This window comes from Cygnus olor, chromosome 13 (assembly GCF_009769625.2).
Source record: "Cygnus olor isolate bCygOlo1 chromosome 13, bCygOlo1.pri.v2, whole genome shotgun sequence".
Classification (NCBI taxonomy): domain Eukaryota; kingdom Metazoa; phylum Chordata; class Aves; order Anseriformes; family Anatidae; genus Cygnus; species Cygnus olor.
The window spans coordinates 8,085,221-8,099,982 of NC_049181.1; the positions used below are offsets into that span (position 1 = coordinate 8,085,221).

General features: G+C 45.2%; 1 protein-coding gene across 5 annotated transcripts in view; it reads left to right on the top strand.

Moving 5' to 3' along the window:
• GPC3 (glypican 3) overlaps nt 1–14,762 on the top strand; it is a 149,251-nt gene that overhangs the window by 38,048 nt on the left and 96,441 nt on the right. The gene's annotated exons all lie outside the window — the stretch shown is intronic.

Sequence of the window (14,762 nt, forward strand, 5' to 3'; positions counted from 1 at the left end):
TGATAAAGACTCATCAAAGTCATCATTACTGTACACTTATCTGCACTGAACTGTCTGTAAACCTCTTTCTGATCTAAGTCTGTTTCTGCCTACATGACTCATTATTTACTTTCCTAAAGCACTCCCTTCTGAAGAGCACACTTGTCTTTTCTTGTGTTTAATTCATGATCAAAATATATTAGTGTTCATATTTGTCTTGCTTTTCAGTGCAGTGTGCATAACGGTAACTGGAAAAAAAAATCCCAACGACAAACCAAATGCTTTCCAATACTGCTTGTTTGTGTTCATCTCCAACTAAAATGCCTCACAGTTCATTTCCCCTGCAAGCCCCTGGGTTGGCTGTTGTGGAATGGCTGTTGGTTGTGGGTCTGTCCTGGCTTCTCACCAGAGGGACTTTGATCGAAGCCAGTAGAGAAACCTGGATTTGTGGTTGCCCCCTGGCACCGCACAGAAGCCATTCAATGAATTTTATTTCATGCATAGTTGCGTTCTGCTGGGAAAAATTGACAGAGAAGCCAAAAGCAGCTTGATTTGTTTCATTCAGTTGTATTGCAAGGAACATGCTAAATGTGCGTGTTTTGTGGGTGAAAGGAAGAAGTATGGTGGAAGTGAATCATGTCCAAACTGCTTCCTTGTCCAGGCAGGTGGCCTGTATCTGTCCTGGGTGAGACCCTCAGCGACCCACAGCGAGGAGCAGCAAGCTGTCACACAGCCCTGCTTGCGATCCTGGAGCATCGTGCCTGAGCAGCTCTCCCACCAGTCCCTGTGGGCTTGAGGAGGTGACTCCCAGAATGTTTGTGTCCCTAAATATCACTTAAACCGAATTACGTGAAACAATTGCTTGGTGCTGGATGGAGGGAGCGGTGGCTGCCCAAAGGCGTGGCTCCGAGCTCCCAAAAAATCAGTCGCACTCGCTGCTGTTCAGTGCATCTCCTCGCCCTGCTATTGTGGCTGTGTACTTTGTGTCCTGGGGGAAGGAGGCAGCTGCAGAGAACAGCGGGAGGCACAAGAAGATAACGTTGGTCATCATCATGTAGAGACCAGGGCGCTGTGTTTTCTGTGGCAATTTGGCACACCAGAGTGAGTTGGCTACGCAAGATTGTGAGTTTTCATTATAACTTTCTGCAATGAAAATAAATTAAATTTAAATTAAGGAACTTAGACAAGTGTAGGAAAGAAATACTATTCATAGTGTAACACCCGGTTTTGATGGTCTAAGGGCTTCGTTGCTGGTATTCACATCCCCTCTTTTTATCCTGGTCTGCAGGTAGATAAAGATGTGGTGGTTCTTAGCCATTTTCAAGGATTAAAATATATTAATATACATATATTCTCTAATAACTAACTACTGTAGGCTGTAAATAAACACAGCAACTAGTTGGGTGTTGCAGAATGCTGTGATAATTATAGAGTATTAAATGACATTGAGATAAAAATCCCTTATAACTACATAACTGCTGTCAAGGTCAGGGTTTAACAAAGCCTGTCATTCCCATGGTTTAAAATGCAGATTGCATACCAAGTCCCAACTGGCCCCCTAGCAGTGCTAAAGCCTTTTCCAACCTGCAGCAGCACAGAAGTTTGAGCATTTCTCATGGAATTAGTGAATGGTTCATGAAGTCAGGTGCAGCTGTGAATTTAACCATTTAAAAAAAAAAAAACAAAAAAACCAAACATTTGATCCTGTTTGGACACTTTAAAGCTTATTGGTTAACAGCATTGGCAATTTTCTTACAATGCTGATATGCTGTTAAAATAAAGTCCTTGCTCCCAGTTTTATGTACTTAAAGAGGGCAGCTTTTTTTTTGTTGTTGTTGTTGTTTGTTGTTTGTTTTTAGTTTTAGTTTTAGTTTTTTTTTTTCCCATACAAAAGTATGGCCTTTGTAACTGCAGGGAAAGGCTTGAAAACCCAACCCAGTCTTGCCTTACAGTCTAAGATGTCAAGAGACAAATAAAATGAGTCTGCCTTGTTTTTATTAAATGGTCTTGATTTTTAGCCTAGTGACTTTTTTTACTGCGTTGAGTGGACACGCAGTGAGTGCAGTCTTCAGTAACCATAAACCCTCCTCCACAGAACAATAAGCCTGTCTGGCTGCCTGCCTGGTCCTGAATCCAGCTCTCCTCTGAGCTGGCTTGCCTCCCTTTCCAGTTGCATCGATCTTGCCACTGCTGGGCGAGGTTTCAGCCTGCCTTGCCTTAAAACCTCCACCTCTGGGGGCACCCGCTGTCCGTGCTGCCAGCGGTGGGGCTCGGGGTGTGCTGGTGGGGATGTTTGGGCCATGGAGGATCCCAGTGACTGTCCCCTGCCTATCCATTGGGGCTCTTCATTTCATACCCTGCTGTGCTTGTTGCCAAATTCCCTTGTGATGTGACCATAGTGGAGAGCAGGAAGGTGGCCAGATGGGTACTGCTCTACTGGCAGCAGCACAGGGGCTTCTGAGCGAGCCACGAGGTACTGCAGGCTAGTGTGGTTTAAAGGAGGGCTTCACAGTGACATAACGTGCATCATACACGTGCTTTGTCCTCCTGTCCCAGTGGCTGTTTCTAGCTTTGCTGTGTGGGAAGCTCTGGTTTGGTGCTTGCACGTTGGAGCCCTTCGTGGCTGAGAGACACTTGGTTTGCAGTTTGGCTTTATCCTGGCCAAAGGGGATTATGCTGTTTCTGCCGTCACTGACAGACGCTTGTGCTTCACGTGCTGAAGGAACTTGCTGTGGTTATGTTTTAACTGAGGCATCACATAAACAGAATAATTTAAAAACAAAAAAAAACAAAGCACAGTAGCACAGTCTGTGAGGGAACATGGGGCTGGTATAGGTGGGGGAAGAAGTCAGCAGTCCCAGACAGCATTTGATTTGCTTTGGCTAGGTATTTCTCATTTTAACAGGGACTGCAGGCACTCACTTTGCTGCTTGTGCTAGCAAAGTCATGCTTCCTGAGAAGGCTGCATAGTTACAGCAGTTTTGCTCAAGTCTGTTGGAAATTTTTTGACTAATGGGTGTGAAATGGAATTGGATCTCTGGAAGCTCAGGGTAGAAAGTGTAAGAGGAGAAAGTTACTTTATGGTGGAATAATTCCTGGGAAACTTGCATCAAACTTTGCCTGGATTTATATCCAAATACCATTTTATGCTGGCATTCATGTGGCTGGTGTAAGATAGCAGAATGTAGCCTGTAATTTGGGCTACAGGCAACTGTTGTATACTGAACCACTAGTCAGATGCCAGCTAAATCAGACAATATCCTCTTCTTCCTCCCCTTATTCTTTGGACATCACAGAATTTTCTGTATTGTACTTGTTTGAATAATAGCTATTAAAAACTAGAGCCTGCCCAACTAATCCTGACTGTAAAACAGAGTATTTGTCTAAGAAGTTGTTGCTCACTCTTTATGTTTAACAGCTTCTGTATTGGGCCCCATGCTGCTCAGTGGCTCAGTGGTTATGGGACTGTGCTGGTCCCAAATCACAGCTCTACTTTCCTAAATACATCGTTTCAGTCATGAGAGGAAGAAAGCTTTTCAAATCAAAGCACGTGTTGTCTGTCTTGGAAGTGTTAGCAAAAATTGGTGCAAGAGACCAAAATTAAAGAGCAGAAATTTTAAAATGACCTTCTTTCTTTTCTGAGTGAAATTAAAATATTGTCTTGCTGCAGATGGCTGACTGCAGTCGAATGCCCCATTGTGGCTTTGCGTGTATGCAATTACACATTTCATCCTGCTAAGTTCGATGCATTTGTGTAGCTGGCTGTTTGTCAGTCATCAAATTCAGCCCCCCCCCCCCCCCAAGAAGCAGGGTTGTTTGTTCTTAATAACATTTTATATCCACTTTCTTCTCAGCTGAATGACAGATATTAGCATATTCCTTAGGAAATGTGGCTTGGGTGTTTGTATACAGTGAAGAGCAGTTGGTAGGGCATCAGCAATCACAGCTGGTCTGTTAGTCATTAAGCTTGGTAAGAACGAATGTGTCTGCATCTGATAACAGAGAACAGAGGCAATGCTAGCAGTGAAACCTCTGCTTTAGTCTGAAATCCTTTGTTTCCTAATAAGGCCTTGAATCTGAAGTGTGAGAATACCTTGGAGAGGATCTGTCACTGGGAACTTGTTGGTACCAGTAACACATGTGTACAATGTAACACAGTGCATGAGGTTTATTGGACTGAATGAGCTGTACTCCTGTTTTGTGCATTTTTCAAGAAGTTGAGGAAAACTTGTTTTCTTTCTGAATCAGCTACTCCATCTTGCATTGCTCACCTGTTGTTATTGGAAGTGGATTCTGGGTGTCTGCTGAAATAAGCCTTGCAGAGGACAAGGTGGGTTTTTGGGCTAGACTAGGATTCCTGTTGCTTCTAACGCATCACATTTGGGTGGCTAACTGTCCAACAGACCCATCCATTTGGGAAGTAGAGGAACTACGGAGAAAAGCAAGAAAATGCGTGCTATGCTAGTAATACGGTATTAAAGCACACAGTGGGAACAGTTCTAATCCATCAGCTGTGAAAATGATCTTCATGAGTAAATACCACTCTTCTGTGCACAGTATCTATTTCACTCTTCATGCATGTGCCTGCATTAAGAATTATCTTATTAAAACAATAGTAAGTGGTGCGTGTGGGCTGGGTGTGAAGGCTGCTTGTGCCTTGCTCTGTGAAGAAAGTGTCTGCTCTCCCCAGGCACAGCCAGGTGGACCCTGCAGAGCCTGTGCTCGTTGCTCTGCTAGGCTGCTCGGGTTGGGTTGTTGGTTGGGACTGCAAGCCAGAAACGAATAACTCTCGTATGAAAGTTACCGGTACCCCTTCTGCTTGAAGCAGAGGAAACAACTCTCAATTTCAGTTGCAGGTCACGGTTAGCAGCACTGTAATCGTGTGGTGCAGCAGAGCAGATAAAGGTGGCTGTAGGCTTCTCTATTTTCAAGGCAGAGGAAGAGCAAGAAGCACAGTCTTTCTCCTTTGCCCTGTACCCAGCTCTGTGCACTGTTCTCTTTCTCTCCTTTTGTCCTCACCTCTTTGCTGTAGGCATCTTGACCCACCATGGTTATTCTCGTTCTTAGTCCTTTGCTAACCTGTAGGTGTCCCAGGGCTGGGGACAGTGTGGATAGTGCAGGGGGCCAGATGTTCTCCAGAGCATGTGTCTCTTTGCGACCTCCAGACAGGAAGAACAGCAGGAGCTTTAATTCAGGATTGTTAATTCAGTTTGCTCAACATATCCTTGGGTGGCTTCCAAGTGACAGAGCTCAGAAATTATTAAAAAATATAAATGTATATATTTATATATTGCCCCAGTGAGAACAATAACTGGGTAATGGTTGTCTTGCTGCTTTTACCCCACTGTGCTCAGCCACTTGTGTGCTCCTGAGCAGCCTTGGGCTTGCTTTGGTGGTATTGTGCCTTCTTTCTGTTGTCCTACCTGCTGTGGGACTGGAGTGCAGCTGCAGGATGGAGGGCTTTGGGGACAGCCCCTTCCCCTTCTGCTGGGGTGGGTGTGCGTCCCTATGGCAGTTCTGCCTGTGGCAGTTCTGTGCTGCATAGTGGCTTAGCTTACCTACTCTGAGGTCCCTTTTGCAGCCAGAAGGATATTAAAGATCTCTGTGTATGGTGCTGCTGGGCTGCCGTTTGATCAGTGAGCTTTGTCTCGGAGAGATGAGGAAGAGATTCCTGCCGAGGCAAGTTTCCAGTAATTCTCTTAGCAGCTTATTAGCCCTGGGCATTCTTCAGCATGTCAGTGATAAAATCACCCTGGCATTCCTCTGCAAGACTGCAAAACACTTATTTTTAAATGCAGTAGGTCTGCAGTTGCCATCCTGCAATGTTACATTCACCGTTCTGTTCAGAAAGTCCTGATAATGATGCAGTCGAAGCAAACAAGGTGAGTGATGCCTCAGACTTGTGGCAACACAGGAGCGAGATTTTTCCTCTTTTTTTTTTTTGCCAGAGTGTAAAAGGCACGCTGTCTTTTTGTTTGATGTGCTATAGTCTTCTGCTTTGCTTCAGAACTGAGCCCTTGGGGAAGAGGTGCAAAAGCAGCAAGGGGCAGGGAAGAAGGGCTCAGAGGTGGGTCGTCTTGGGCACGTGTCAAGTGGATGTGTCCTCCACCAGCAGGGGAGTAGCAGGAGGATGTGGAGGTCAGAAGGAAGCACCTGGGAAGCACGGAGCAGATCTTGAAGGAGGCAGGCGCAATGATTTCTGGCTGTCTCCTCTGCTCTTGTTGGCAGCCACAGATGCCCTGTGATTGATGCAATTGCTGCATAGGTTCGGAACTGGGCTCCAGGTTTAATGGGCTGAGGTCCTCCCCCGGGGAACTGAGTAATAATGTACCCGAGACTCGGCTCTGCCCCACATGGCTGTCCTGACTTGCACTTTGTGGCATTGTTCTGCAACTGTTTACACCTCAGATTTTTTTTTAAGTCATTATCAGGCAGCCAGGTTCCGTGCAAAATGTTATTAGTTGTTCTAATGCTGTTTTATTAGTTAATGAATTGTTTTAGCTGTAATTTTTATCTGTAATGCTTTGGCATTGGGGTGCTGGTGGAGGAAAGGAAGAATCCAGAAATGGTAGGAAAGCTTTTAATAAACTATCAGCCCTCCTGCAGTGCAGCCCCCTGGGAATTAACTGCTCTGCACACTAAAGGAGCACATATTCCCTCAGTTTCCCCAGAGGGCATGCAAGCACTCACGGCTTCTAGTTTCACTTCCTTACCCCTAGAGAGCTCCCCTTGCAGCTGGTGTGGCTTGTGACCCTGGTGCTACTGCCTGGAAACATGCAGAGGTTTGGATCTGGTTTGGGCAGAAATTAAGCCTTCATTGCAAGGTTGCAGGGGGTGCAGTGGCGCAGCACCAAGGTGTCATGCAGGCTGCTCGGGTGGGTGGCAGCGTTTTGCCATCAGCTAGCAAAAAGTGCTTGTTGCTTTTCACGTGGTTAATGTGTGTTTAACTCCTTTTGTCTGAACGTCTTGTATTGGGGCAGCAGTTCCAGGAGGAGGACAAGTCCTGGACAAATCCATTAAAAATAATGGGCTCAAGTAAGTCTCTAAACAAACAAAAAACAACCAACCAACCAACAACTGAAAAGAAAAACAAAAACCAAACCAAACTCTTGCATGGCCCCTGGATGGAGTCAGCTCCTTCCTTGTCCAGAGAGAGGCTGGAGCTCCTGAATGTGCAGGACAGAGATGCCTTTTCCTTGCCACATTGCATGCTGGCACTTGTTATTTGGGAGGCAGAGGCAGCTGCTGCCAAACAGCAGCCTCTGCCCAACACTGTTGTGCCAGCCTCTCATTTCAGCGACCAAGGGAGTTGGCAAGCAGGGGAGCCTGGGCTGATGTGCGCTGCATGCAAGGTGTGCCCCAAACCTGGGACAGAGCTGTACGCCCCAGCATTGCATCGTGCTGCTTGATGAATGGAGAGTTGGCACGACCACGACGCGTAGCGTGCATCTCTGTTACTGTGTTCACTTTGCCATTTTCCAGGGACAGCTTTTATTAGAGGTTGACTTTTTATTTTTTTTTTGGGGGGAAGGGGGAGAACTAATTACCACCCTCGTTTCTGTTGCTGCCCTGAAGATCAGAAATAGCCAGTAACTTCTTAATGTTAGAATGGCTTTCAAAAACAATATTTTAAAATGTCAAGTTAATGTGCTCTGGGAACAATGAGATTCAAGGACCCAGTATGAGCATCAAATTGCATCTGCTGCCACAAGGACTTATGGGATTCTCTGAGGCAAACACAGTGGGTAGACTTGGAGTTTATTTAATTTTTTTCAATCTTTCTTCTAAAAGCTAAGTTTTATTTTTCTCATGCTTGTCCTCACCATGAATGCAGACCAAACCTGTCTGAGATGGCAGATTAAAAATGAAACCCTCATGAATGAGAAATGTAGCCTGCATTTTTTATGATGGAGAAAAAGCAAACCCATTTTAAAATGTGCATATTTTTTAAAAAAAGTAAATGACTAAAATGACTAAATAGGCAGGATGTAGGTGCTAATAAATATTTATTCCAAAGCAAAAAAATCTCTGAACAGAATTGGAAATTGTCTTATGCTTTTAGGCAATTAAAAATCAGTGTTTGTTTTTCAGAGTGGAAGTAACATTTTCCAGTAGCTTTTGGAACGTGGCCACTGTCAAATGAAAAGTTCCACAACTGCATGGTGATTTTTTCAGAGTAATTGCACTAAAAGGACATGCTGACTTATAGGAGGGATTGTAATGATCTTGAAGGGAAAGGGAAAAAAAAATCCCACATTAGCCCACATGCTGTGTATGTTATAGTGAAACTATTCTCTGAAAAAAGTTGGAAATTTGGGGAAGAGGGAGGGGGATGAGTGTCTGTAATTTCTAGCTGGCCTGATGGCAAACACTGAGGCTGGATTGTAGCTGCCCAAGGTAGAGAATTTAGGGATGCGGCTGATCCCTGTGCTTTTGAGGATTTTTAGGCGGGCTGTAGGTGCCTGCTGAAGCCGGGGGTAGGAGGTATCCCCGATTCCAATTTGTCTCTGAAAATCTTAACGTTAGACCCTGCAGCGTGTGCAAGGGAAAATGGAGCAGGAACATGATGGGCTGTGCTGGAACTGTGAAGTGCCTGGAGCACCTTGTCCTGCACAGCCTCCATCAGACCCATTCTGTACGTGCTTGGGTGGGGACACTGCGTGGTGTCACAGCTGCTGTTGGTGCAGTGGCTGGTCCTTTGCCCTTCTCTGGGGACTCCTGTCCATGGTCACCTCTGGGCTTTGCTGCCTGCCCTGGGACATGGTGGCGTGATGGCTCCGTCTGCGGAAGGAACATGCATCAGTATGAAGCGTTTAAAGTGCTTTTCTTTTGAAAATTGCTGGAAATGCAAGCAGGTCTGGCAGCTTCCTTTACCATTTTTCATTCCTTGGTGCTGCAAGCCACACCTAGTGCTGCGAATGCATAGCTCTTATCCCACTGAGCCTGCTTCAGAGGAATCTGCAGGCCTGAGTCCTTCCTCTGCCCACCGCGCTCTTCAGAGCGGTTCAAATATACTCGATACCAAGTGCCGTGCAAACCTGCTTGGTGTTAGGTAGTGCTGCTGTGGTTCTGTGGCCAGAAGCTGCCCCTCTCGGCCCCGGTCAGCACTGTGTGCAAGCTTGCAGCACTGGGAAGTCTGCATCAGCTGGGTGAGAGGGGTGTTTGTTTTTACAGGAGTAATCAACAAGTCTTTTGATTTCCTTCCCACTTCCATTTTTTAATGCTTTCTTGTTAACTGTGTGCATGGGCACAGACACCTTGGTTAAATGTGCTTTTACACCAGCTGTTCTAAATGCATTTTAAAGAGCTATGAGGAATGCATACACATCAAGGTCATATAAATTAATAATTATCTAAGTGCTTTTGCCCTTTTCTGCCTCCAGAAAAGAAGAAAGGAAAACTTTTTTTTAAATCTTCCAAACTAGTTTTATTTGGATAATTTCAGAGACCATTGTTGTGATGGCAGTCACAAGCTGACTTATACTTTGTGATCCATTTCACTGTCACATTGCATCTATATGAGCTAGCATGTGAATTTTAATTTCCAAGTGTGTTTGGGCTTGTAATTCATACGGTGCAAATAGATTAATCATGAGCTGCTCAGAACTTGTAATTATCAAAACTTGATGTAGAGAAGACGTATAAATCATGACAGCCCTGCTTCCCAGCTGCCAATTAAGAATGGGAATTTAGGCTGTCTAAATGTGGAGGGTTCAGTCTAGGAAGTTTCTTTTACTGTGCATCACAGAAGTGTTAATGAAGAAAGGGCTCACTCACAACTTCTCATTAAGTAACAACTGAATCTATGAAATGTTGAGACTACTGGAATAATTAAGGGTTTTCTATTATTGATGAGTTGGATCTCAAGAGAGATGCATTATCTCTAAGAGCCCAAATTCCAAAGGCTGTGCCTGGTGCTTTATGCAGCTGCTGGAAGCTTGCCTGGGCAGCGTGGTGCCTGTCCATGCAGTGTGGTAGGGAAGAGGAACACCTGACCAGTTTCTTCTTGTAGCCAGGTGAAACATGGTCCCATGGGTGACACGGGCTCAGGGTGACTGGGGCAGCATCTGAACAACTGCTCATGCACGCTCCCTCCTCCTGTGCTGGGATGGTGCCTTGTTTGCTGAGAAGTGGGAAGGTGGCCCTGTGCTGCTCCCGGGCCATCAGAGGGTAAGCACTGGACCCTGTGAGAAGACCTAGGAGGAGTACTCAGATGCTACTTGCCACTATTTTGCCCCATCCTTTTATCTGCATCAGTGATGCTCCAGCAATACGCGTGCTTCAGTGGTGCCCGGCCTGCTGGGGAGCTGGCATAAGGCTTCGCTCACAGATGTGTCCGTGGGGCAAATATTAGTCACCACAGCTGCTGCTGACCTGCTCAGCACTGAGCTGCTGGTGGCAGGGTTGGTTTTGCACGCTCTGGGCAGCCTGACCCAATGAATACCCAGGGTGGCAAGGCGGTGCGGTGGCTGGTGGGGCCAGGCACCCTGGGCTCCTGTTGGGTCGGTTGCCCTGCCAGGCCTGTCAGGCATGGCTCCTGGGGCCAGTGGAGATGTTAGGCAACCTCGTAAGCCTTTTGTAACTTTAAACCGTTTTGATAATGTTCCTATCAGCTTTAATGTTACATATCCCTGTGTATGTGCCTCAGTAATTGAAAGGGATATCGGGCAAATTTGATCTGTCTGGCTTTGACTTATGCTGTCCTTATCTTGGCCTTCGTGTCATTAAGAAAAAAATTGGTATTGATCTCAGACTATACCACTACATTGTGCTGCAATTTTTCTTCCTTGCTAGTAGAATATAAATCGATAAAAGGTAGCTGCTTGAGACTCAGGCCAGATATGGTGCTGTCATTTATACATTGTAAATCCAATGATAGCTGATCAAATCAGTGCGTCTACTGTTCCAAACCTGACATGATTGAATTGTCAATAAAAAAGATTTTACAGTAAGGGAAGGAGAGCTGGCGGTGTAAATGCCTGGAAGCCTCACAAAGTTTGATACAAAATGAACCAATAAGCTAGGCTATTATTATATAATTCCAACAACCAAAATATTTGGATACTTGTGCTCTCACTTGGAAATGGAGTTATGTATTGGGGAAGCTTTTCATTACAACTTGTTTGAAAAATAATTATTCTGAGACTATGAAATAGGGGTGGTTTCTTCTGAAATGAAGATAGCTTCTATTTTGGTAAGGACAAATAGAAACAGTATAGGACTTCTTTGAACTAAAGATTTACAGTTTCAGTGGCTTAGGAGGAAGGCTATTAGTGTTTCTGTTTGCTCAGAAACAAATGGTGCGGCAAGTAGTGTGATTGATAGATGGCTAGGAAGAGGCTGGCTCTGCTCATGTGTAGAGCCTCTGTGAACATGAGACCAGAATACGGTGCAATTTTCTTTCCTGACCTGCCAAAAGACCAAATTATGACAAACCTTTTTGTAAGCCTTCTCTTAGAAATTGGGCTGGGGCGCGCTGCAGCCAGCATAAGGTAATGCTGAGCTGTTAAGTGCCGATGGAGGTTGCTGCTGTAGTTTCCACAGCTGAATCACTTTCTGCCACTCAGAGACCTCTCCGGACCCTGTCACGGCAGATGGAGGGAGAACCAGGCAAGTGGAGGGAGAACCAGGCAAGAGGCTGTTCATCCCACCGGCAACATGTGCCGAAGTGGAGCTGGGGGGTAGAGGGTTCTGGGAAGTTCATGGAAATACCCAGTGAAAGCTAGAAAAACGTGCCCCTCAAAGCTTCAGAATGACCTTGCACTTAAAGGGCATGCAAAATTCTAGGACTAAGCCCTACAGAGTGTTTTGTTGTGACACTCTTTGGTGAAATTTGGTGAGGTCAAGTGAAGCTTTGAGATGGTCCTACAAGGGCTTGGCTGGATCCTGAAGGTATTTATGTACATGGCGCTCCTGCAGCAAGGGGCTGCGTCTGGCAGCTGCCACAGTGCACTGTATTAGATTTATTTATTCTCTTTAGCTATGTTTTCCAAAAATAAAATGAAGTTATTGGTATTAAAGGAACGTACTGAGTTTTTTCCTGTGCAGATGGACTTGGACAATATGCTTCATGGTATCAAAGGCTTCCTATGTTAAAAATGGAGAGCATGCCTTGGCTGTTGCAGAGAGATGCTGGAGGTGTTAGGTGCAGTCTGTGCAGCACTCATTAGGGCTGCGCTGGGTGGGAAGGGAAGGCAGGTGAGAGGGTAGGTGCAGACCAGCAGGAAGGCAAGGGTGGCAGGGGAAAGATGGTGTGCTGCTTTCCACCTCCAGGTGTGTCACGCTGCTGCTGGCCAGTCAGGCACTCCAAGTTTCCTTCTGTGCGTGCACTGTCATCCTGCCATCTGTGTTGCCTTTTTGCTCCCCTTCTTCCCTCCTCAGCTATTACTCTTGGACCTTGCTGGTGGCTGTCGGCTTTTTATGGATGCTCTAACTCAATCATTTGTGATTGACCATGCTCTTAATCTCTTTATTGTGTTGCACCAATTTAGCTAAATCCTAAATCCATTAGGTGCTCTCAGATTGCTTTACAAGTGTCCAGAGGAGGTGTTTGCAATAAATCCAGTCTAATTCTCCCTGCAGACAGGGTTTTAAAATTTCAGGTCTGGGCTGTTAGAAGAGCAGAGTGCTGTAGGAGTAGGTTTGCACAGGCATGCAAAGGGTGAGAAGCAGCTTAGCCTTTCTGTTTGCTTTTTGCTGCCTTCCAGGTGACGTTACTGCCTAGTTCACTTTCTTGATGGAGAGAAAAACTTTGAGTGGAAGCATGTCCTAAGAAAACAGCTCTGGTCATCCCAATGAGGAATGGAAGTGATGTTTGGTTTGTTTACACGGCTTGAAGTGCCAAAATAGAACAAATTTATGAATACTTTCAGTTTCCTCCTCCACCCTTTTATCCATCCTAAGCACAAACAAATCTCTCCAGTTAGGCCCGTCAGTGAAACTAGCTGGTGGTGGCCATTGGAGGTCTCTTGCAGAAGATGCTGTGGTGGTCCCACCATGGAAGAGCTTCCTCCCCAGCAGCCCTGCGCTGCATGGGACGTGTGGGTGCTGGCAGGGACATGCTCCCCACTGGCCTGAGAGCCCTTTGCATGTGGCTTAAGGTGGCTGCTGCAAATCGCATCCACGGTAAACCATGGTTTGCACGTGGCTGGTAATTAGAGCCAGACCCTTTTTTCTTTCCTTTTTTTTTTTTTTTTTGTATTTACATCGGAGAAAGAGCGTGTGCAGTCAAATTGATGTCAAAGTACCTTTTGAAATAACCACCTTCTACAGTGAGTGTTGCTGACACCTACAGTTATCAAATCAATTATTCTGATTTTTGATGTACAGAAGTAAATTGCTTTATATATATTCCATGTGAGGCCTGGCCTTGCTCTGCTTAGGGCTGCAGATATACCTCTCTGCTCAGGGCTGTTTACATGGGTGACAAAGTGGTGTAAAAGTCTGTTGGTGTTGGAATAAGTGTACCCATTCATGAGGGATTTTCATCTTTAATTTCCGATTTGACAGCAGAAAATGTGAAGCAGCACAGCTCAGAGAGGAGACCTTAATGTTTCCTGTAATTCTCTTTTTTTCCTGCTGCCTGCATTGCTAAACACCAACCTGCAATTTTTTCTGCCACTTGCTAACTCTCCTTTTTTTCTGTCCAGTTTGCATTGCTTTAATGCTGCTTAGGCCAGCAGAAACATTTTGTTTAGGACACGAACTGTAGATGATAATTTAGTCAAGAGTAAGGGAAAATTTCCTTATTCTACTTAATTTTCCTTTTCTAGCTTTGGATGTGAACATTGAAATTTGGCTGTTTCAGTGAGTGATGCCCACTTTCCTGGGGCCGGGAGGATGGGAAGCTCCAGCCCTGCTGTGAGGCACCCCGGGGGCTGTGCCCGACCAGCTCCTGCTTTGCTCAGCTGTTGTTGAGAACGCATGTGAATTTTCAGGCTTCTAATTACCCCAGTAAGAAGCACTGCATCTGGTAGGAATCATCTGTGGTTTGGGGCAGCTTGAAATAGCATCTTGTGCTTACATGCCACTTGTTAAGTCTGTGGTATAAATTGCGAACCAGCCTGGGAACCAGGGAAGGATAAGCCCCCTGTGTTTGAAAACTGCTCAGTTTTTTTCATTTATAAAAGCAAAGGTTGGGATTCCCTCAAATCAGAGTAGGGTTACCCTGATATTCTGGGGGAAGGGGAAATGATTTTTTGTGGCACTTCTCCATTCGCTTAAGCTAGTAAGTCTTAGTGAGACTTTGGTAAATTTTTGTGTTAGTGGGGAGATAAAGATTAGGATGAAACATGAGCATTCTTCATATGAAAGATGAATTTGCAAAATGTTTTGCTGTCTCATTTGAGTGGAAGCATGTGGTTTTCAGTTCCCATAACCTCGGGGCATTACGAAATCATGATTAAAGTCCTAAGAACAATGTGATCAGCATTAAAATTGGCAAGTTTGAAAAATGATACTTTGTGAGGTTTTACTTAATTTGCCTTTCTTGTTTTCCAGTGCTATGGGTCACATTTTCGATCTTTTTCCCACAGCAGTGAGGGCCTAGGTTGTTTTGGTTTTTAATTCCAAACGGAGGTTAGAATGTTAGCTGCTCTGCCCAAAGCTGGGTTTTCAGGAAAACAGATTCTGCAAGAAGTGAGAGCAGTTCCAGTGACTGGCAACAGATTCAGCTTTTGTCGAAGGTGAAACTTTTCTACAAATCTCATTTACTGGAGTAGGGAATATGCTGGTTTGAATCCTGACCATATTTACATACCTAAGGTGATACGGTATGAAAACAT